Source organism: Fundulus heteroclitus, unplaced genomic scaffold (genome assembly GCF_011125445.2).
Source record: "Fundulus heteroclitus isolate FHET01 unplaced genomic scaffold, MU-UCD_Fhet_4.1 scaffold_1009, whole genome shotgun sequence".
NCBI classification, from domain to species: Eukaryota; Metazoa; Chordata; class Actinopteri; order Cyprinodontiformes; family Fundulidae; genus Fundulus; species Fundulus heteroclitus.
This window is the reverse complement of record NW_023396476.1, coordinates 1-23,489: the sequence shown is the minus strand read 5'-3', so window position 1 is coordinate 23,489 and position 23,489 is coordinate 1. Positions and strand designations below refer to the sequence as shown.

Sequence of the window (23,489 nt, the reverse complement as noted above, 5' to 3'; positions counted from 1 at the left end):
TGAAACTCCAAAGGTTTCGTCCTAAAGAGAAAACTTGTCATTTCTGAGCTACGAAAACAACACAGCTTCACCTTACTCTGCTCCACTTCTGTTTTGGTGTCTGCCAGATAAATTTGTTTAAAAAAATTTTAAGCCATATCCACTCTGCATTTATGTTCAAAATTGGTAGGGTCTTATTGTTTATTCTTTTATGAACCAGGGAATATTCACAATGAATTGCCATTGCCATTCACTTTGTTTGCTATCCTTAGGTGTCTAAGCTAGCAGCCTGCTAAATGTTCCGTGTATAACAGTAACTTAAGCTTTGAAAACACATATGCACTCATTACTTTTTAAAATGACTTAATTTATAATGAAATATCACAGATAACCTCCAAGAAGGGATGACAATTTAGGATATAATGTCTAAATTAATCTCCTAAGCGTGACAGAATAAGAGGCTCTCCTTTACTCCTACTTTCTTTTGCTAGCCTCTGCTTGCTAGTCTAGCACTAGCAGCTGCTTAAAGCTCAGCGTAAAATACAGTACATACGACTTTATTTATAAAGCACTTAAAAAAGCCCAACAAGCTTTGATTCAAATTTACCAGTCTGAAAATACGCTGAACACACACATATTGCGATACGGCAATGTGAGTTTATGTGGCAATGTGAGTTTATGTCTAGCAGTAAAGAAGGGTTCTCATCATCACGCCACATTCACCGTATTGAAGAAATCTGTCAGTGTGCATCAAAAAAAGAAAAGAAAAACAATAAGCCCATAATAGGCTTTTGCTATAACACAATGCAAAGACATTGTCTAAATTGTACAAGCACTTCAAATTACAGAATTGCACAAAGTGACACGCAGAATTACAGAAGGAAAGGGGTTTTTACTCAAGAAGTAAGAGTCTCCATACCTTGATGAAGAATGAAAGCATATATCAGGAGCATACGCCCAACGTGGGCTCGAACCCACGACCCTGAGATTAAGAGTCTCATGCTCTACCGACTGAGCTAGCCGGGCAACTGCCGCAACTTCTTAAGGTACACACCGATCCGGAGATAAGCAGAGAGAAATAAACACGTGAACATGCTTTCCATTCTATAAAGTCGCAAGCTAGGTCCTGTTACACGACAATGATTCAGGGGGCTTGAAAGGGCACCCGATTTTGCAATGCATTGTGGGATGCCGTCTCCACTTTGCGGGGAAACGGCTTTTGTTTACGTTTCTGATTTGAATGCTGCGCTTGGAGGGATAGATATGCAAAGTGCTTGAAAATGGACCGTATTAAAGGGAAGAGCGATGGACTGTACCCAGACAAGCTAGTCCCTGCGCTCAAGGTTGTTATCTCGAGAAAATCTCTAAGATCTGTGGTGATTGATCCATATGAGCATGACAACCGGACAAAGATTCACATGACCTGCTGCCGAATCACACCACCATTGTCAGAAGCTGAGCTTGCTTTCTATCTCACCAATAAAGTTTGTTTTCATACTAGCGAATGATTCAGAAATGTCCGTGGACAAGGCCGCTTTGGGTGGGGTCATGAAACTCCAAAGTTTTCGTCCTAAAGAGAAACTTGTCATTTCTGAGCTACGAAAACAACACAGCTTCACCTTACTGTGCTCCACTTCTGTTTTGGTGTCTGCCAGATAAATTTGGTTTAAAAAAAATTTTAAGCCATATATCCACTCTGCATTTATGTTCAAAATTGGTAGGGTCTTATTGTTTATTTCTTTATGAACCAGGGAATATTCACAATGAATTGCCATTGCCATTCACTTTGTTTGCTATCCTTAGGTGTCTAAGCTAGCAGCCTGCTAAATGTTCCGTGTATAACAGTAACTCAAGCTTTGAAAAACACATATGCACTCATTACTTTTTAAAATGACTTAATTTATAATGAAATATCACAGATAACCTCCAAGAAGGGATGACAATTTAGGATATAATGTCTAAATTAATCTCCTAAGCGTGACAGAATAAGAGGCTCTCCTTTACTCCTACTTTCTTTTGCTAGCCTCTGCTTGCTAGTCTAGCACTAGCAGCCTGCTTAAAGCTCAGCGTAAAATACAGTACAATACGACTTTATTTATAAAGCACTTAAAAAGCCCAACAAGCTTTGATTCAAATTTACCAGTTCTGAAAATACGCTGAACACACACAATTGCGATACGGCAATGTGAGTTTATGTGGCAATGTGAGTTTATGTCTAGCAGTAAAGAAGGGTTCTCATCATCACGCCACGTTCACCGTATTGAAAAATCTGTCAGTGTGCATCAAAAAAGAAAAAGAAAAACATAAGCCCATAATAGGCTTTTTGCTATAACACAATGCAAAGACATTGTCTAAATTGTACAAGCACTTCAAATTACAGAATTGCACAAAGTGACAGCAGAATTACAGAAGGAAATGGGTTTTTACTCAAGAAGTAGAGTCTCCCATACCTTGATGAAGAATGATAGCTTATATAAAGAGCATACGCCCAACGTGGGGCTCGAACCCACGACCCTGAGATTAAGAGTCTCATGCTCTACCGACTGAGCTAGCCGGGCAACTGCCACAACTTCTTAAGGTACACCGATCCGGAGATAAGCAGAGAGAAATAACACGTGAACATGCTTTTCCATTCTATAAAAGTCGCAAGCTAGGTCCTGTTACACGACAATGATTCAGGGGGCTTGAAAGGGCACCCGATTTTGCAATGCATTGTGGGGATGCCGTCTCCACTTTGCAGGGGAAACGGCTTTTGTTTACGTTTTCTGATTGAATGCTGCGCTTGGAGGGATAGATATGCATAGTGCTTGAAAAATGGACCGTATTAAAGGGAAGAGCGATGGACTGTACGCAGACAAGCTAGTCCCTGCGCTCAAGGTTTGTTATCTCGAGAAAAATCTCTAAGATCTGTGGGATTGATCCATATGAGCATGATAACCGGACAAAGGATTCACATGACCTGCTGCCGAATCACCACCATTGTCAGAAGCTGAGCTTGCTTTCTATCTCACCAATAAAGTTTGTTTTCATACTAGCGAATGATTCAGAATGTCCGTGGACAAGGCCGCTTTGGGTGGGTCATGAAACTCCAAAGTTTTCGTCCTAAAGAGAAAACTTGTCATTTCTGAGCTACGAAAACAACACAGCTTCACCTTACTGTGCTCCACTTCTGTTTTTGGTGTCTGCCAGATAAATTTGTTTAAAAAAATTTTAAGCCATATATCCACTCTGCATTTATGTTCAAAATTGGTAGGGTCTTATTGTTTATTTCTTTATGAACCAGGGAATATTCACAATGAATTGCCATTGCCATTCACTTTGTTTGCTATCCTTAGGTGTCTAAGCTAGCAGCCTGCTAAATGTTCCGTGTATAACAGTAACTTAAGCTTTGAAAACACATATGCACTCATTACTTTTTAAAATGACTTAATTTATAATGAAATATCACAGATAACCTCCAAGAAGGGATGACAATTTAGGATATAATGTCTAAATTAATCTCCTAAGCGTGACAGAATAAGAGGCTCTCCTTTACTCCTACTTTCTTTTGCTAGCCTCTGCTTGCTAGTCTAGCACTAGCAGCCTGCTTAAAGCTCAGCGTAAAATACAGTACAATACGACTTATTTATAAAGCACTTAAAAGCCCACCAAGCTTTGATTCAAATTTACCAGTCTGAAAATACGCTGAACACACACATATTCGATACGGCAATGTGAGTTTATGTGGCAATGTGAGTTTATGTCTAGCAGTAAAGAAGGGTTCTCATCATCACGCCACGTTCACCGTATTGAAAAATCTGTCAGTGTGCATCAAAAAAAGAAAAAGAAAAAACAATAAGCCCATAATAGGCTTTTTGCTATAACACAATGCAAAGACAGTGTCTAAATTGTACAAGCACTTCAAATTACAGAATTGCACAAAGTGACAGCAGAATTACAGAAGGAAATTGGTTTTTACTCAAGAAGTAAGAGTCTCCCATACCTTGATGAAGAATGATAGCTTATATAAAGAGCATACGCCCAACGTGGGGCTCGAACCCACGACCATGAGATTAAGAGTCTCATGCTCTACCGACTGAGCTAGCCGGGCAACTTCCGCAACTTCTTAAGGTACACCGATCCGGAGATAAGCAGAGAGAAATAACACGTGAACATGCTTTTCCATTCTATGAAGTCGCAAGCTAGGTCCTGTTACACGACAATGATTCAGGGGGCTTGAAAGGGCACCCGATTTGCAATGCATTGTGGGATGCCGTCTCCACTTTGCGGGGAAACGGCTTTTGTTTACGTTTCTGATTTGAATGCTGCGCTCGGAGGGATAGATATGCAAAGTGCTTGAAAAATGGACCGTATTAAAGGGAAGAGCGATGGACTGTACGCAGACAAGCTAGTCCCTGCGCTCAAGGTTTGTTATCTCGAGAAAATCTCTAAGATCTGTGGGATTGATCCATATGAGCATGATAACCGGACAAAGGATTCACATGACCTGCTGCCGAATCACCACCATTGTCAGAAGCTGAGCTTGCTTTCTATCTCACCAATAAAGTTTGTTTTCATACTAGCGAATGATTCAGAAATGTCCGTGGACAAGGCCGCTTTGGGTGGGTCATGAAACTCCAAAGTTTTCGTCCTAAAGAGAAAACTTGTCATTTCTGAGCTACGAAAACAACACAGCTTCACCTTACTGTGCTCCACTTCTGTTTTGGTGTCTGCCAGATAAATTTGTTTAAAAAAATTTTAAGCCATATATCCACTCTGCATTATGTTCAAAATTGGTAGGGTCTTATTGTTTATTTCTTTATGAACCAGGGAATATTCACAATGAATTGCCATTGCCATTCACTTTGTTTGCTATCCTTAGGTGTCTAAGCTAGCAGCCTGCTAAATGTTCCGTGTATAACAGTAACTTAAGCTTTGAAAACACATATGCACTCATTACTTTTAAAATGACTTAATTTATAATGAAATATCACAGATAACCTCCAAGAAGGGATGACAATTTAGGATATAATGTCTAAATTAATCTCCTAAGCGTGACAGAATAAGAGGCTCTCCTTTACTCCTACTTTCTTTTGCTAGCCTCTGCTTGCTAGTCTAGCACTAGCAGCCTGCTTAAAGCTCAGCGTAAAATACAGTACAATACGACTTTATTTATAAAGCACTTAAAAAGCCCAACAAGCTTTGATTCAAATTTACCAGTCTGAAAATACGCTGAACACACACATATTGCGATACGGCAATGTGAGTTTATGTGGCAATGTGAGTTTATGTCTAGCAGTAAAGAAGGGTTCTCATCATCACGCCACGTTCACCGTATTGAAAAATCTGTCAGTGTGCATCAAAAAAAGAAAAAGAAAAACAATAAGCCCATAATAGGCTTTTTGCTATAACACAATGCAAAGACATTGTCTAAATTGTACAAGCACTTCAAATTACAGAATTGCACAAAGTGACAGCAGAATTACAGAAGGAAATGGGTTTTTACTCAAGAAGTAAGAGTCTCCCATACCTTGATGAAGAATGAAAGCATATATCAGGAGCATACGCCCAACGTGGGGCTCGAACCCACGACCCTGAGATTAAGAGTCTCATGCTCTACCGACTGAGCTAGCCGGGCAACTTCCGCAACTTCTTAAGGTACACCGATCCGGAGATAAGCAGAGAGAAATAACACGTGAACATGCTTTTCCATTCTATAAAGTCGCAAGCTAGGTCCTGTTACACGACAATGATTCAGGGGGCTTGAAAGGGCACCCGATTTTGCAATGCATTGTGGGATGCCGTCTCCACTTTGCGGGGAAACGGCTTTTGTTTACGTTTCTGATTTGAATGCTGCGCTCGGAGGGATAGATATGCAAAGTGCTTGAAAAATGGACCGTATTAAAGGGAAGAGCGATGGACTGTACGCAGACAAGCTAGTCCCTGCGCTCAAGGTTTGTTATCTCGAGAAAATCTCTAAGATCTGTGGGATTGATCCATATGAGCATGATAACCGGACAAAGGATTCACATGACCTGCTGCCGAATCACCACCATTGTCAGAAGCTGAGCTTGCTTTCTATCTCACCAATAAAGTTTGTTTCATACTAGCGAATGATTCAGAAATGTCCGTGGACAAGGCCGCTTTGGGTGGGTCATGAAACTCCAAAGTTTTCGTCCTAAAGAGAAAACTTGTCATTTCTGAGCTACGAAAACAACACAGCTTCACCTTACTGTGCTCCACTTCTGTTTTGGTGTCTGCCAGATAAATTTGTTTAAAAAAATTTTAAGCCATATATCCACTCTGCATTTATGTTCAAAATTGGTAGGGTCTTATTGTTTATTTCTTTATGAACCAGGGAATATTCACAATGAATTGCCATTGCCATTCACTTTGTTTGCTATCCTTAGGTGTCTAAGCTAGCAGCCTGCTAAATGTTCCGTGTATAACAGTAACTTAAGCTTTGAAAACACATATGCACTCATTACTTTTTAAAATGACTTAATTTATAATGAAATATCACAGATAACCTCCAAGAAGGGATGACAATTTAGGATATAATGTCTAAATTAATCTCCTAAGCGTGACAGAATAAGAGGCTCTCCTTTACTCCTACTTTCTTTTGCTAGCCTCTGCTTGCTAGTCTAGCACTAGCAGCCTGCTTAAAGCTCAGCGTAAAATACAGTACAATACGACTTTATTTATAAAGCACTTAAAAAGCCCAACAAGCTTTGATTCAAATTTACCAGTCTGAAAATACGCTGAACACACACATATTGCGATACGGCAATGTGAGTTTATGTGGCAATGTGAGTTTATGTCTAGCAGTAAAGAAGGGTTCTCATCATCACGCCACGTTCACCGTATTGAAAAATCTGTCAGTGTGCATCAAAAAAAGAAAAAGAAAAACAATAAGCCCATAATAGGCTTTTTGCTATAACACAATGCAAAGACATTGTCTAAATTGTACAAGCACTTCAAATTACAGAATTGCACAAAGTGACAGCAGAATTACAGAAGGAAATGGGTTTTTACTCAAGAAGTAAGAGTCTCCCATACCTTGATGAAGAATGAAAGCATATATCAGGAGCATACGCCCAACGTGGGGCTCGAACCCACGACCCTGAGATTAAGAGTCTCATGCTCTACCGACTGAGCTAGCCGGGCAACTGCCGCAACTTCTTAAGGTACACCGATCCGGAGATAAGCAGAGAGAAATAACACGTGAACATGCTTTTCCATTCTATGAAGTCGCAAGCTAGGTCCTGTTACACGACAATGATTCAGGGGGCTTGAAAGGGCACCCGATTTTGCAATGCATTGTGGGATGCCGTCTCCACTTTGCGGGGAAACGGCTTTTGTTTACGTTTCTGATTTGAATGCTGCGCTCGGAGGGATAGATATGCATAGTGCTTGAAAAATGGACCGTATTAAAGGGAAGAGCGATGGACTGTACGCAGACAAGCTAGTCCCTGCGCTCAAGGTTTGTTATCTCGAGAAAATCTCTAAGATCTGTGGGATTGATCCATATGAGCATGATAACCGGACAAAGGATTCACATGACCTGCTGCCGAATCACCACCATTGTCAGAAGCTGAGCTTGCTTTCTATCTCACCAATAAAGTTTGTTTTCATACTAGCGAATGATTCAGAAATGTCCGTGGACAAGGCCGCTTTGGGTGGGTCATGAAACTCCAAAGTTTTCGTCCTAAAGAGAAAACTTGTCATTTCTGAGCTACGAAAACAACACAGCTTCACCTTACTGTGCTCCACTTCTGTTTTGGTGTCTGCCAGATAAATTTGTTTAAAAAAATTTTAAGCCATATATCCACTCTGCATTTATGTTCAAAATTGGTAGGGTCTTATTGTTTATTTCTTTATGAACCAGGGAATATTCACAATGAATTGCCATTGCCATTCACTTTGTTTGCTATCCTTAGGTGTCTAAGCTAGCAGCCTGCTAAATGTTCCGTGTATAACAGTAACTCAAGCTTTGAAAACACATATGCACTCATTACTTTTTAAAATGACTTAATTTATAATGAAATATCACAGATAACCTCCAAGAAGGGATGACAATTTAGGATATAATGTCTAAATTAATCTCCTAAGCGTGACAGAATAAGAGGCTCTCCTTTACTCCTACTTTCTTTTGCTAGCCTCTGCTTGCTAGTCTAGCACTAGCAGCCTGCTTAAAGCTCAGCGTAAAATACAGTACAATACGACTTTATTTATAAAGCACTTAAAAAGCCCAACAAGCTTTGATTCAAATTTACCAGTCTGAAAATACGCTGAACACACACACATATTGCGATACGGCAATGTGAGTTTATGTGGCAATGTGAGTTTATGTCTAGCAGTAAAGAAGGGTTCTCATCATCACGCCACGTTCACCGTATTGAAAAATCTGTCAGTGTGCATCAAAAAAAGAAAAAGAAAAACAATAAGCCCATAATAGGCTTTTTGCTATAACACAATGCAAAGACATTGTCTAAATTGTACAAGCACTTCAAATTACAGAATTGCACAAAGTGACAGCAGAATTACAGAAGGAAATGGGTTTTTACTCAAGAAGTAAGAGTCTCCCATACCTTGATGAAGAATGAAAGCATATATCAGGAGCATACGCCCAACGTGGGGCTCGAACCCACGACCCTGAGATTAAGAGTCTCATGCTCTACCGACTGAGCTAGCCGGGCAACTGCCGCAACTTCTTAAGGTACACCGATCCGGAGATAAGCAGAGAGAAATAACACGTGAACATGCTTTTCCATTCTATGAAGTCGCAAGCTAGGTCCTGTTACACGACAATGATTCAGGGGGCTTGAAAGGGCACCCGATTTTGCAATGCATTGTGGGATGCCGTCTCCACTTTGCGGGGAAACGGCTTTTGTTTACGTTTCTGATTTGAATGCTGCGCTCGGAGGGATAGATATGCATAGTGCTTGAAAAATGGACCGTATTAAAGGGAAGAGCGATGGACTGTACGCAGACAAGCTAGTCCCTGCGCTCAAGGTTTGTTATCTCGAGAAAATCTCTAAGATCTGTGGGATTGATCCATATGAGCATGATAACCGGACAAAGGATTCACATGACCTGCTGCCGAATCACCACCATTGTCAGAAGCTGAGCTTGCTTTCTATCTCACCAATAAAGTTTGTTTTCATACTAGCGAATGATTCAGAAATGTCCGTGGACAAGGCCGCTTTGGGTGGGTCATGAAACTCCAAAGTTTTCGTCCTAAAGAGAAAACTTGTCATTTCTGAGCTACGAAAACAACACAGCTTCACCTTACTGTGCTCCACTTCTGTTTTGGTGTCTGCCAGATAAATTTGTTTAAAAAAATTTTAAGCCATATATCCACTCTGCATTTATGTTCAAAATTGGTAGGGTCTTATTGTTTATTTCTTTATGAACCAGGGAATATTCACAATGAATTGCCATTGCCATTCACTTTGTTTGCTATCCTTAGGTGTCTAAGCTAGCAGCCTGCTAAATGTTCCGTGTATAACAGTAACTTAAGCTTTGAAAACACATATGCACTCATTACTTTTTAAAATGACTTAATTTATAATGAAATATCACAGATAACCTCCAAGAAGGGATGACAATTTAGGATATAATGTCTAAATTAATCTCCTAAGCGTGACAGAATAAGAGGCTCTCCTTTACTCCTACTTTCTTTTGCTAGCCTCTGCTTGCTAGTCTAGCACTAGCAGCCTGCTTAAAGCTCAGCGTAAAATACAGTACAATACGACTTTATTTATAAAGCACTTAAAAAGCCCAACAAGCTTTGATTCAAATTTACCAGTCTGAAAATACGCTGAACACACACATATTGCGATACGGCAATGTGAGTTTATGTGGCAATGTGAGTTTATGTCTAGCAGTAAAGAAGGGTTCTCATCATCACGCCACGTTCACCGTATTGAAAAATCTGTCAGTGTGCATCAAAAAAAGAAAAAGAAAAACAATAAGCCCATAATAGGCTTTTTGCTATAACACAATGCAAAGACATTGTCTAAATTGTACAAGCACTTCAAATTACAGAATTGCACAAAGTGACAGCAGAATTACAGAAGGAAATGGGTTTTTACTCAAGAAGTAAGAGTCTCCCATACCTTGATGAAGAATGAAAGCATATATCAGGAGCATACGCCCAACGTGGGGCTTGAACCCACGACCCTGAGATTAAGAGTCTCATGCTCTACCGACTGAGCTAGCCGGGCAACTGCCGCAACTTCTTAAGGTACACCGATCCGGAGATAAGCAGAGAGAAATAACACGTGAACATGCTTTTCCATTCTATGAAGTCGCAAGCTAGGTCCTGTTACACGACAATGATTCAGGGGGCTTGAAAGGGCACCCGATTTTGCAATGCATTGTGGGATGCCGTCTCCACTTTGCGGGGAAACGGCTTTTGTTTACGTTTCTGATTTGAATGCTGCGCTCGGAGGGATAGATATGCATAGTGCTTGAAAAATGGACCGTATTAAAGGGAAGAGCGATGGACTGTACGCAGACAAGCTAGTCCCTGCGCTCAAGGTTTGTTATCTCGAGAAAATCTCTAAGATCTGTGGGATTGATCCATATGAGCATGATAACCGGACAAAGGATTCACATGACCTGCTGCCGAATCACCACCATTGTCAGAAGCTGAGCTTGCTTTCTATCTCACCAATAAAGTTTGTTTTCATACTAGCGAATGATTCAGAAATGTCCGTGGACAAGGCCGCTTTGGGTGGGTCATGAAACTCCAAAGTTTTCGTCCTAAAGAGAAAACTTGTCATTTCTGAGCTACGAAAACAACACAGCTTCACCTTACTGTGCTCCACTTCTGTTTTGGTGTCTGCCAGATAAATTTGTTTAAAAAAATTTTAAGCCATATATCCACTCTGCATTTATGTTCAAAATTGGTAGGGTCTTATTGTTTATTTCTTTATGAACCAGGGAATATTCACAATGAATTGCCATTGCCATTCACTTTGTTTGCTATCCTTAGGTGTCTAAGCTAGCAGCCTGCTAAATGTTCCGTGTATAACAGTAACTCAAGCTTTGAAAACACATATGCACTCATTACTTTTTAAAATGACTTAATTTATAATGAAATATCACAGATAACCTCCAAGAAGGGATGACAATTTAGGATATAATGTCTAAATTAATCTCCTAAGCGTGACAGAATAAGAGGCTCTCCTTTACTCCTACTTTCTTTTGCTAGCCTCTGCTTGCTAGTCTAGCACTAGCAGCCTGCTTAAAGCTCAGCGTAAAATACAGTACAATACGACTTTATTTATAAAGCACTTAAAAAGCCCAACAAGCTTTGATTCAAATTTACCAGTCTGAAAATACGCTGAACACACACACATATTGCGATACGGCAATGTGAGTTTATGTGGCAATGTGAGTTTATGTCTAGCAGTAAAGAAGGGTTCTCATCATCACGCCACGTTCACCGTATTGAAAAATCTGTCAGTGTGCATCAAAAAAAGAAAAAGAAAAACAATAAGCCCATAATAGGCTTTTTGCTATAACACAATGCAAAGACATTGTCTAAATTGTACAAGCACTTCAAATTACAGAATTGCACAAAGTGACAGCAGAATTACAGAAGGAAATGGGTTTTTACTCAAGAAGTAAGAGTCTCCCATACCTTGATGAAGAATGAAAGCATATATCAGGAGCATACGCCCAACGTGGGGCTCGAACCCACGACCCTGAGATTAAGAGTCTCATGCTCTACCGACTGAGCTAGCCGGGCAACTGCCGCAACTTCTTAAGGTACACCGATCCGGAGATAAGCAGAGAGAAATAACACGTGAACATGCTTTTCCATTCTATGAAGTCGCAAGCTAGGTCCTGTTACACGACAATGATTCAGGGGGCTTGAAAGGGCACCCGATTTTGCAATGCATTGTGGGATGCCGTCTCCACTTTGCGGGGAAACGGCTTTTGTTTACGTTTCTGATTTGAATGCTGCGCTCGGAGGGATAGATATGCATAGTGCTTGAAAAATGGACCGTATTAAAGGGAAGAGCGATGGACTGTACGCAGACAAGCTAGTCCCTGCGCTCAAGGTTTGTTATCTCGAGAAAATCTCTAAGATCTGTGGGATTGATCCATATGAGCATGATAACCGGACAAAGGATTCACATGACCTGCTGCCGAATCACCACCATTGTCAGAAGCTGAGCTTGCTTTCTATCTCACCAATAAAGTTTGTTTTCATACTAGCGAATGATTCAGAAATGTCCGTGGACAAGGCCGCTTTGGGTGGGTCATGAAACTCCAAAGTTTTCGTCCTAAAGAGAAAACTTGTCATTTCTGAGCTACGAAAACAACACAGCTTCACCTTACTGTGCTCCACTTCTGTTTTGGTGTCTGCCAGATAAATTTGTTTAAAATAATTTTAAGCCATATATCCACTCTGCATTTATGTTCAAAATTGGTAGGGTCTTATTGTTTATTTCTTTATGAACCAGGGAATATTCACAATGAATTGCCATTGCCATTCACTTTGTTTGCTATCCTTAGGTGTCTAAGCTAGCAGCCTGCTAAATGTTCCGTGTATAACAGTAACTCAAGCTTTGAAAACACATATGCACTCATTACTTTTTAAAATGACTTAATTTATAATGAAATATCACAGATAACCTCCAAGAAGGGATGACAATTTAGGATATAATGTCTAAATTAATCTCCTAAGCGTGACAGAATAAGAGGCTCTCCTTTACTCCTACTTTTTTTGTTAGCCTCCGCTTGCTAGTCTAGCACAAGCAGCCTGCTTAAAGCTCAAAGTAAAATACAGTACAATACGACTTTATTTATAAAGCACTTAAAAAGCCCAACAAGCTTTGATTCAAATTTACCAGTCTGAAAATACGCTGAACACACACATATTGCGATACGGCAATGTGAGTTTATGTGGCAATGTGAGTTTATGTCTAGCAGTAAAGAAGGGTTCTCATCATCACGCCACGTTCACCGTATTGAAAAATCTGTCAGTGTGCATCAAAAAAAGAAAAAGAAAAACAATAAGCCCATAATAGGCTTTTTGCTATAACACAATGCAAAGACATTGTCTAAATTGTACAAGCACTTCAAATTACAGAATTGCACAAAGTGACAGCAGAATTACAGAAGGAAATGGGTTTTTACTCAAGAAGTAAGAGTCTCCCATACCTTGATGAAGAATGAAAGCATATATCAGGAGCATACGCCCAACGTGGGGCTCGAACCCACGACCCTGAGATTAAGAGTCTCATGCTCTACCGACTCCGCCAAAGCTGGGGAACAATTGTCTGTATAAGATGGGGAAGAATTGGGGGGGAGGGGGAGAAGGGGGGGGGAGAGAAGTACGCGAAACGTGGGTTCGAATCCCGCTGTGGTACACTTTTGTTGCCACTAAAACAGCTTAATTTGTTGACTTTAAACACATAAATTTGCCTTTTGTAATTTGTGGAACGTTTTTAAACATTTAAGCTAAATTTTACAACCTCACAAAGTGACACACTATCATAGATCTATAGACTGATAAAATAATGTAATCTAAACATGATTTCTTTTTTGGACTCAATTAGTTAACCAGGCAGGAGACACATAACATAACTCTTGAATGTATTCCAAAAATAAGCACATTTGGGCACAAACACTTTTATCAAACAGGAAATTTCAGCAAAAATCAATGTGCATTTCTTGCACTGTATATCTCAATTTAATCAAATGTAGAGTATGCTGCAATCTATTAGGATTTATCGGCGTACTGGATGTATTTTTGCTCCAGAGCAAATTACAGTCATTATCAGGAAATATCTAAACAAAGAGGCCAATGAAATGAGTTATTGTATTTTTTTTTGTTTTATTTAAAACAATGCAATGTACACACAAACACCCCGTAACATTCTTACATATATATATATATAAAATATATAAATAAATCACGTATATACACATAGTGTGTAGACATTGTATAATTAGTGTATAGACAATTATAGCATATAGAGACAATATATAGTTTTTACATATTTATTTATATATATATTTATTTATTTATATATTTATTTATTTATTTATATATATATATATACAGTGTATATAATAACAATTATGTTAGTAGTTTATAAACATAATATATACTGTATAGACATAATTATATAGCATGTAGACATAATGTCCTAGTGTATAGCCATATTAATTATATAATTAGTATAAAGACATAATATATAAAGTATATATACAATAAATAATATATAATAAATGTATGTATGCATAATAATTAAATAAAAATACCAAAATCTTATAAAACACTGAACATAGCTTCACTCCGTTATCTTCTCATCTGTCTGAGCCACTGCTCTTTGGTTAGTGTCTCAGTGTTTGGGCAGTAAATCCTGCCTTTGTATTGGCTATGGCCGGTCTCTGTGGTGCGTGGCTCATCACATTTAGTGCATCGGTTGGATGTGACTGTTCTTGTGTATTTGCGCTTCTCTTTTTGGGCTGTGTTTTGGGTTTGTGTAGTAGATGTAGGGGTTCCCGGAAAATATGTTGGGCATATAACGTTTGGTGCAGTGGGGGATGGCAGCAGAAGTCGTGGCAAATTGCTAGCTGCTGCAGCGGTTGGTGGGATTTGGAGTGGCATGTAAATAATATTTTGGTGAGGTGCAGGCGGTTTTGGTTTAATATTTTTCAGCTCAGCTCTGTCTTTGACATTGAGTTTTGTTTTTGCTTGGCCAGTGATGTCAGGGGGCAGGTTGTAACTGTGTTCGTGTTTGTGTGGTGTGACTTGTGTGGGCTTAGTGTTAACTGGCAGAAGTGGTTCAATGGCAACGGGCCGTTCCTGAGGCAGCACCAGCCCTTGCATCAGAATGGCAACATCTTGGGCCTTAAATCTTTTGTTATGCCACTGTATTAAGGTGGTCTGATTTACAGTGACAAGTTGGAGGGTTGTGTCTTGCATAATAATGCCATTATTCAAAATTAGCTGTCGAATCTTTTTATAATCATTTAGAATTAATGACCATCTTGAAAAGGTCTGGTTTCCAATTTTTTTGGGGCTACCATGAATGTTGCACAACCTGACAAAAATCATCTCAACTAGGCGGCTACAATCTGGCCATTGAGCAGCAGAACCAGAAGAACCAAGCACATGCCTTTTTGTGCTCTCAACGCCTGCATAAACTGCCTTTTTTTTGGGGGACCTAAATCGACCTGTAAGCTGCCGTTTCTGGTGTCGTGCAGCATAAACAATCCGGTCTTTATCATATCTGTCCAGGTTTTGCCAAAGACCCACAATGGTGGCGGCCTGCTGGTTTGAGATTGTTAGGCCTTTTTCATTTCTTAGTTCCACCAGGTACTCTGCAAGCTCATCCACCCGATCCAGTCCTGCCCTACTGTGTTCATCAACAGCCTGTGGAGAAAAATTGCATTAAGTATCTCAAAAAGATAAACCATGAACAATTTTCAAAACACACTGATATTTAACTTACAATTTGTTCAGAAGTAGTTAGCCCAGGTAACCCGGATGAAACAGTAGCCTGGAGCCCAGCAGAAGATGGAGGCAGGTGAGCGGCCTGGAGCCCAGCAGAGGATGGAGGCAGGTGAGCGGCCTGGAGCCCAGCAGAGGATGGAGGCAGGTGAGCGGCCTGGAGCCCAGCAGAAGATGGAGGCAGGTGAGTAACCTGGAGCCCAGCAGAGGATGGAGGCAGGTGAGTAACCTGGAGCCCAGCAGAGGATGGAGGCAGGTGAGTAACCTGGAGCCCAGCAGAGGATGGAGGCAGGTGAGCGGCCTGGAGCCCAGCAGAAGATGGAGGCAGGTGAGCGGCCTGGAGCCCAGCAGAAGATGGAGGCAGGTGAGTAACCTGGAGCCCAGCAGAGGATGGAGGCAGGTGAGTAACCTGGAGCCCAGCAGAGGATGGAGGCAGGTGAGCGGCCTGGAGCCCAGCAGAAGATGGAGGCAGGTGAGCGGCCTGGAGCCCAGCAGAAGATGGAGGCAGGTGAGTAACCTGGAGCCCAGCAGAGGATGGAGGCAGGTGAGTAACCTGGAGCCCAGCAGAGGATGGAGGCAGGTGAGCGGCCTGGAGCCCAGCAGAAGATGGAGGCAGGTGAGCGGCCTGGAGCCCAGCAGAGAATGGAGGCAGGTGAGCGGCCTGGAGCCCAGCAGAGGATGGAGGCAGGTGAGTAACCTGGAGCCCAGCAGAGGATGGAGGCAGGTGAGCGGCCTGGAGCCCAGCAGAAGATGGAGGCAGGTGAGCGGCCTGGAGCCCAGCAGAGAATGGAGGCAGGTGAGCGGCCTGGAGCCCAGCAGAGGATGGAGGCAGGTGAGCGGCCTGGAGCCCAGCAGAGGATGGAGGCAGGTGAGTGGCCTGGAGCCCAGCAGAGGATGGAGGCAGGTGAGCGGCCTGGAGCCCAGCAGAAGATGGAGGCAGGTGAGTAACCTGGAGCCCAGCAGAGGATGGAGGCAGGTGAGCGGCCTGGAGCCCAGCAGAAGATGGAGGCAGGTGAGTAACCTGGAGCCCAGCAGAGGATGGAGGCAGGTGAGTAACCTGGAGCCCAGCAGAGAATGGAGGCAGGTGAGCGGCCTGGAGCCCAGCAGAAGATGGAGGCAGGTGAGCGGCCTGGAGCCCAGCAGAGGATGGAGGCAGGTGAGCGGCCTGGAGCCCAGCAGAGGATGGAGGCAGGTGCTCAGGCAGGTGACTGATTTGGCAACTAGAAGACTCAGCAGGAGGTAGAGCAAGCTGAGTTATAGGGGGGTGCTCAGGAAGGAAAGAGATCCTACTGGATGTGTCCAAAAGCAAATCTGCTAGTGTGACCTCCATAGAGTCAAGTTCCTCAAAGCCCTCATCAGCCTCCACTGGCTGTTGCATTTCTATTTGCTCCAGCAATGTCTCTGCCTCCTCAGAATCTGGTGCCATATCCTGTAGTGGTTTGTCATTCTGCCTCAGTAGGTACTGCACTCCAATCAGCTCACCTGAAATTACATAACCAATTTTGGATTACAAAAAAAATTAAAGAGTTAAATACAGGACAATGAGCATAATACTTAGTGTTGAAACCTGTATATTTTGCAGGTGGTGTAAAAGAAGGGACCAGCTTCTTGCCAAAAACTCTCTCGTAATCGACGTTAACACTATGAACCAGTTCACCAGAGTAGGTGCGTAAACCAGAGGTTTCTGTCTCCACAGCAGCAGCCGCCCTGTTGTGGTTCCAGCGATGTAGCCCATCCAAAAGGTAGATTTGGAAGTTCAAGGTGTTGGCACTGTTTCCTTGAATAAATACCAATCATTAGCACAGGAAAACAAAGCATTTGTTGTAACTTAAGGAGCATTATTAAACTGGATTTACCTGGAATGAACCGATTTAAGTGGCAGTGGAAAGACTCCAAAGATGTTGACCCTCTGGCACAGCGCAGGGTCTGCAGCTCGACCCCTCCCTTCTTGATGGTGCCTGTCTGTGTGTACAGCGCTACATCAGGTGGGTCCTGAATGCACTTAACATGCCTCTTCTGAACACGCCAGATATGCTGCATTCGTATGGGGTCCAGAAGAGGAACACCAAGGGCATCCTTTCCCTTGTCACTGATGAGCTCACTGATCAGCTGATCCAACAGCTGGATGGTTTGCTCTTCTCCACGAGTTCTCCTCCTGCAGTGTAGCTCTAACTCTTCTTTTGTTATTTGCCGATCCAGCTGCTTCTCAGTCAGAGCTGTCCAGCCATGACCTGTAAGCTGTGCCCTCTTTGCCTCTCTCAATTTGTTAAGGTCAGCAGCATCCCACTCAAAAATACATGCTGACATACGAGCCATGAATGTCGGGTACAGCTGGTGTGCATCGGTGGTGCATCCCACAGCCAGACGTCGCATAAAGTGCCAGATGTCAAGGCGAACGATCAGGTTAGGCCATCCACTGAATCTGGCCTTTAACTTGGTCTCACCCACTTCCTTGCAGCAGCCACAGTCCACATAGAGTGCAACAGGGGGGTCCACTCCTGCAGCCTCATACCTGAAGAAATTTAGTGTACACACACACACACACACACACACACACACATATATATATATATATATATATATATATATACAAATAAACACATAATTTGACTTAAGACGTGTAACTGAAAAGGTTTTGCAGCTAACATACCTGTCAACCAAGCCACCAGCCATCAGGTCTAAACCTGGTCCCTCCCCAGCGGTCAAGACGCTGATGAGAACTTGACCCATCTCATTGCCAACTGAAGTCAGCCATTGTGCAGTGCCCTTTGCTGGTCCTGAGAGTTTCTTTGTGATCTAAAACAGAAATTTAAATATTTATATGGACAACCAACGTTATTTAAAACTTAACTAGTTATATGATTAAACAATACAATATTAATATGTACCTTCCTGGTTGAATCAAGTTTTAAGATGGAGCCATAAGTGGAGGTGATACTAGCCTTGATATCCTCCAACCTGTAAAGTATATCTTGGCTGTACACTACTGAAAGCCACTTATAGCTAGGAAGGGCCACAGGTTTAGGAGGCTCTTCAAAGGTCGGTGTCAACAGGCAACCTTTGCTGATGAAGCCAGCACACGCTCGGGTGTAACACGCAACCCTTTTCAGCCACTCCTCACTGTGGTTCTCTTTCAACTGGCCAATGAGTCGGACCGGTCCATTCCCCAGACCTCGTTCCCGCAAGAGGCGTATCACCCTGATGTCACAGGCATATCTGTGATATGAAACACAGTTGTGTTATATGCATAAATCTTTAAATAAAACAATCATTATATTTCACATAAAAGCACCAGCATACCGGCGGGTAAGGATGACTCTAAACTCAGAGCGATGGGCCATGTCCAGCTGCTCAAGATTTCCCTATTCCAAGGACAGGTAGCTCCGACGGCACTTTGAGCATATTAGTGTCTCTGTGACCAGGTTTGTAAAAACGGTCAATATCAAGCACCTGCCGGACCCGCCTGTGAAGAACCACCACTGCTCAGAGTGTGCTTACAGGCAGGGTCAGTGCAAAGGAACCGAACCTTCCACAGCCTGTACGCATCCACAGCAGTAAGGGGTGAGCAAAAAACCTGGCTGATGTTGGGAGCTGGTGGTAAATGAGAGATGGCTGAGGGGGAAAATACCACAGCTGGAGATGGTCCTGGAGCTCCAGTTTCCCTTTGGCAGACATTCTAAATAAGGCTGTTGAAACCCACTGGTGATCCTCCTCTGGCATGGTCTTAGGCCAAAGAAGTGGCAGCTCACCAGTGTTCTCAGGCTGGAATGGGTTCTTCAGACAGAGAGAAGGACAAATTAGATATAAAATAAAAGTAGAATGTGAATGTCATGATAATATATATAAAAAATGTTTAACTGCATTCACTGCTGAACTTTGCTCCTCCACCGGTCTCTGTCTTTTCGGAGCTGGTAAAGGTGGGGGCAAGATAAAGGTCTCTGTTCTTTGTGGCTGTTGTTGAAAGACGTTGTGAAGAGAGCGGCCTGGCACTGGATCCTCACACGAATCGGCTGCTGTGCTTGTACAAGTAGGTGTTACATTAGTCTGGAAATAAAAGGACAAAAGAACATTTAGATAAAATAGGAACTTTCAAAGCATAAAGTAAATATATAAACATATATAGTAGTGCTTACACAAGGTTTCCGTGCAAGATTTATGTTTGGCTTTGCACTCTCCACATGCTTGCCACCAAATCTGGACCTTTCAACTTAAGAAAGGCATTAATATGAAAACGATGACTTTAAAACAAGACTTTAAAACAGATTTTTAGAAAAGGAGCAAATATATTTACTGAAGACAGGGTGAGCTTTGGCCTTTTTGCCGGAGTTCCAGATGTGGTGCACGCTGTGGGGTGTTGGATTGGAACAGCAGTCTGGAGCTGGAAAATGACAAAAAAACAAAACAGGTTATTGCCATTATGAGTTCTCATTCACATAGAACAATAAAATTCACCTACCACTGTGGAACTCATTTGACTTGATTGGCCTCCACTGCTTGTGGGTGTAGATGAGGGTGTGGGCACCTGTTGCAGAACATATATGTTAACAACAAATACACACTTGCATATCACACACACACACACACACACACACACACTGGATCAGGCAGGCCAACATCAGCAGTGATTTCAAAGGAAGCAGAATACTAGTTTATGCATGTGATGTCATTTCTACATACTACTACTACTACTACTACTACTACTAAATACTATTGTTAATACTATAATTAGGGAAAGAGATCCATCTATGCAGTGCGTTTCACAGTTAGAAGCAAGTCCCCCCCAAAGCGCTTCACCGTAGTAAGGGGATTTTATTAATTTACACAGTGGTGGTTTTCAGCTACGCATGTAGCCACAGCTTGAGGCAGACTGACAGAAACACGATTGCACATTCTGCGCCAAAGCACCCTCAAACCACCAACTCACACACACTTCAACCCACATATATAAGACACAACGACAGCCCATTTCATGCAAATGATTAAGAGGTGCTTTTTATAGTGATGAAGCAAGTTTAGCCCTTATGACCTTTTTTTTACCTGCTAATCCTTTTCCTCTGCTGTTGAACAGACCTGTTGCATAACTAGGCCAGAAATAAAAAAATAAAAAAAGAAATGGCCCAAGAACACATTATGGGAAATAAATATTTACACTGTGTGCATAATGAATCTTTGTAGTTCAATATAAAGGCAAAAAAACAACTGGGCCTTCTATTCTAGCTGAAGCATTGTAATCATTTTCTTTTTATTAAAGAATGTTCTACTGTTTATCTTCACACAGGAAAAAAACAGATGTTTCTCACACTCTTTGTGAGCCAACCTCTTGTTGTAACCCCCCCCCCCCTTGCCTTTTCTTTTGTTCCTTAACCCCATGGTGTGAACTCCAGACACCCCAGCTTACACCTCTTGCCCCTTTCTTTGATGGTCTGATATTAAAGGCAAAGATTGGTAACCAGCGCAGGTGAACTCAAGCTTGTGATAGAACAAGCCTCATGTTCTTCTGATGGAAGAGTCTAAAAGGGTTATTACACTTAACTCTGTGAGGGATGAAATGGCTTCAGTTTTAGAATAGAAGTCCAGTTGTTTTGTTTGGGTTTTCAAAGGTTTTTTTCTGGATTGATCATGATCTGGATGACCGAGAATCTTCACCAGCATATTCAATTGTAGATAAAAAAAAAAAACACTTTACCTTAGGAAGATGATACCCACACCAAACACTTTTGTGGTTGGGATAAAAGTGTCCGCTGGCCTCTCAGCTGTAGTGGACACTTTCTATCTATAAACAAGAGCACAAGCTGAATTTGACTACTAATTTTATTCTTTGTCATAATACATTATCATTTCTTGTTTTTAATGCTCAAATCTATGTGATTCACGTTTTTGTCAACTATTTTGAAACTGAAGTAAAAAATAATTATACAGTATCTACTTGATTATTAACAAAAATACCTTCTGATACAGGGAGTACCCACTTTTGTTGCCTTGGAGCAGGTCTGTTGCCTGCATGTGATGGCCAAACACCAGAGGAAGCAAAAGACCTAAGCCTTGAGGCCCACTCTGTGTCATCCATCGCCTTGTGGCTTTTGGGGTTTGATTTAGACATATTCTGTAATGACAAAAAAGCTATTTAATTCATCTTGTAATTATATAAACATGGCATAAACGCATACAAATAAAAAACGTTATAAACATTTCCCTGTGACATTTAAAAATTTATTTGACAGATTCTATGAGACATGATGCATGTATATACCCTCATAATTACCCAAATAAAAAATATACGTATTTCCAGGGCCAATGAGACATGATGCATGTATAAACCCTCATAATTACCCATAATGTATAAATTGTATATACCCTCATAATTACCCAAATAAAAAAATATACATATTTCCCAGGGTCAATGAGACATGATGCATGTATAATCCTCATAATTACCCATAATGTATAAATGTATATACCCTCATAATTACCCAAATAAAAAAATATACATATTTCCCAGGGTCAATGAGACATGATGCATGTATAAATCCTCATAATTACCCATAATGTATAAATGTATATACCCTCATAATTACCCAAATAAAAAATATACATATTTTCCCAGGGTCAAGCAGGCTTTTTTTAAAAGACATTTGATAGATTTTATGAATGATTTTGCAGTACTATACCAGAGACAGCCATGCATCTGTGAAATGCAGTTGATCGATTTGATGAGAGAAGTTATATTTATATAAACTCCTACTAAGTGCCCAAATAAAGTAAAAATATCATTGTTTAGTGGCAAAAACGGGCTAATTGAAACGCATATGATAAAAGATGATTCAAGAGTAGAAGCATTACTTACCGAAATCGACGAGAGTTGTCAAACGAGTCGCGCTCTGGATTCAGATCAACAAAGCTACACTATCTTGCCGAAGCTGCCGATACATTAAGGGCGGGACATTGAGTGGCGCATCCTGCAGCGATTGGCCGCCCAAAAGATTGAAGTAGCCTCGTTATTGGCCGGCCAAAAGATTGACGTCGCCCTACGATTGGCCGTCAAAAGATTGACGTCGCCCTACGATTGGCCGCCAAAAGATTGACCCGCGCGTCTGATTAGCTAGCGAAAGATGGACTCCCGGTGGCTATTGGTCACCATATACAGACCTGCGCTCCCCGGGTACCGCCAGCCGGGCAACTGCCGCAACTTCTTAAGGTACACCGATCCGGAGATAAGCAGAGAGAAATAACACGTGAACATGCTTTTCCATTCTATGAAGTCGCAAGCTAGGTCCTGTTACACGACAATGATTCAGGGGGCTTGAAAGGGCACCCGGTTTGCAATGCATTGTGGGATGCCGTCTCCACTTTGCGGGGAAACGGCTTTTGTTTACGTTTCTGATTTGAATGCTGCGCTCGGAGGGATAGAATGCATAGTGCTTGAAAATGGACCGTATTAAAGGGAAGAGCGATGGACTGTACGCAGACAAGCTAGTCCCTGCGCTCAAGGTTGTTATCTCGAGAAAATCTCTAAGATCTGTGGGATTGATCCATATGAGCATGATAACCGGACAAAGGATTCACATTACTGCTGCCGAATCACCACCATTGTCAGAAGCTGAGCTGGCTTTCTATCTCACCAATAAAGTTTGTTTTCATACTAGCGAATGATTCAGAATGTCCGTGGACAAGCCGCTTTGGGTGGGTCATGAAACTCCAAAGTTTTCGTCCTAAGAGAAACTGGCTTCCACTTTCTAAGCTACGAAAACAACACAGCTTCACCTTACTGTGCTCCACTTTGTTTTGGTGTCTGCCAGATAAATTTGGTTAAAAAAATTTTAAGCCATATATCCACTCTCTGCATTTATGTTCAAAATTGGTAGGGTCTTATTGTTATTTCTTTATGAACCAGGAATATTCACAATGAATTGCCATTGCCATTCACTTTGTTTGCTATCCTTAGGTGTCTAAGCTAGCAGCCTGCTAAATGTTCCGTGTATAACAGTAACTCAAGCTTTGAAAACACATATGCACTCATTACTTTTTAAAATGACTTAATTTATAATGA

At 41.6% G+C, this 23,489-nt stretch overlaps 1 long non-coding RNA gene and 6 other non-coding genes across 7 annotated transcripts; all 7 read right to left on the bottom strand.

The window, feature by feature from the left end:
* Positions 1-2,464: 2,464 nt before the first annotated feature.
* trnak-cuu lies at positions 2,465-2,537 on the bottom strand. Its single transcript has one exon. It is a non-coding gene; the product is annotated as a tRNA-Lys (tRNA).
* Positions 2,538-3,996: 1,459 nt separating this feature from the next.
* On the bottom strand, positions 3,997-4,069 carry trnak-cuu. The gene has a single exon. It is a non-coding gene; the product is annotated as a tRNA-Lys (tRNA).
* Positions 4,070-5,523: 1,454 nt separating this feature from the next.
* trnak-cuu lies at positions 5,524-5,596 on the bottom strand. The gene has a single exon. It is a non-coding gene; the product is annotated as a tRNA-Lys (tRNA).
* A 1,456-nt stretch (positions 5,597-7,052) lies between these two features.
* Positions 7,053-7,125, bottom strand: trnak-cuu. The gene has a single exon. It is a non-coding gene; the product is annotated as a tRNA-Lys (tRNA).
* A 1,459-nt stretch (positions 7,126-8,584) lies between these two features.
* Positions 8,585-8,657, bottom strand: trnak-cuu. The gene has a single exon. It is a non-coding gene; the product is annotated as a tRNA-Lys (tRNA).
* A 2,989-nt stretch (positions 8,658-11,646) lies between these two features.
* On the bottom strand, positions 11,647-11,719 carry trnak-cuu. Its single transcript has one exon. It is a non-coding gene; the product is annotated as a tRNA-Lys (tRNA).
* An 8,014-nt stretch (positions 11,720-19,733) lies between these two features.
* LOC118558115 lies at positions 19,734-21,148 on the bottom strand. Its single transcript, XR_004928159.1, has 4 exons — positions 21,129-21,148; positions 20,480-20,523; positions 19,899-19,964; positions 19,734-19,820 (listed from the first exon to the last, which is right to left on the bottom strand). It is a non-coding gene; the product is annotated as an uncharacterized LOC118558115 (long non-coding RNA).
* Between the last annotated feature and the right edge of the window lie 2,341 nt (positions 21,149-23,489).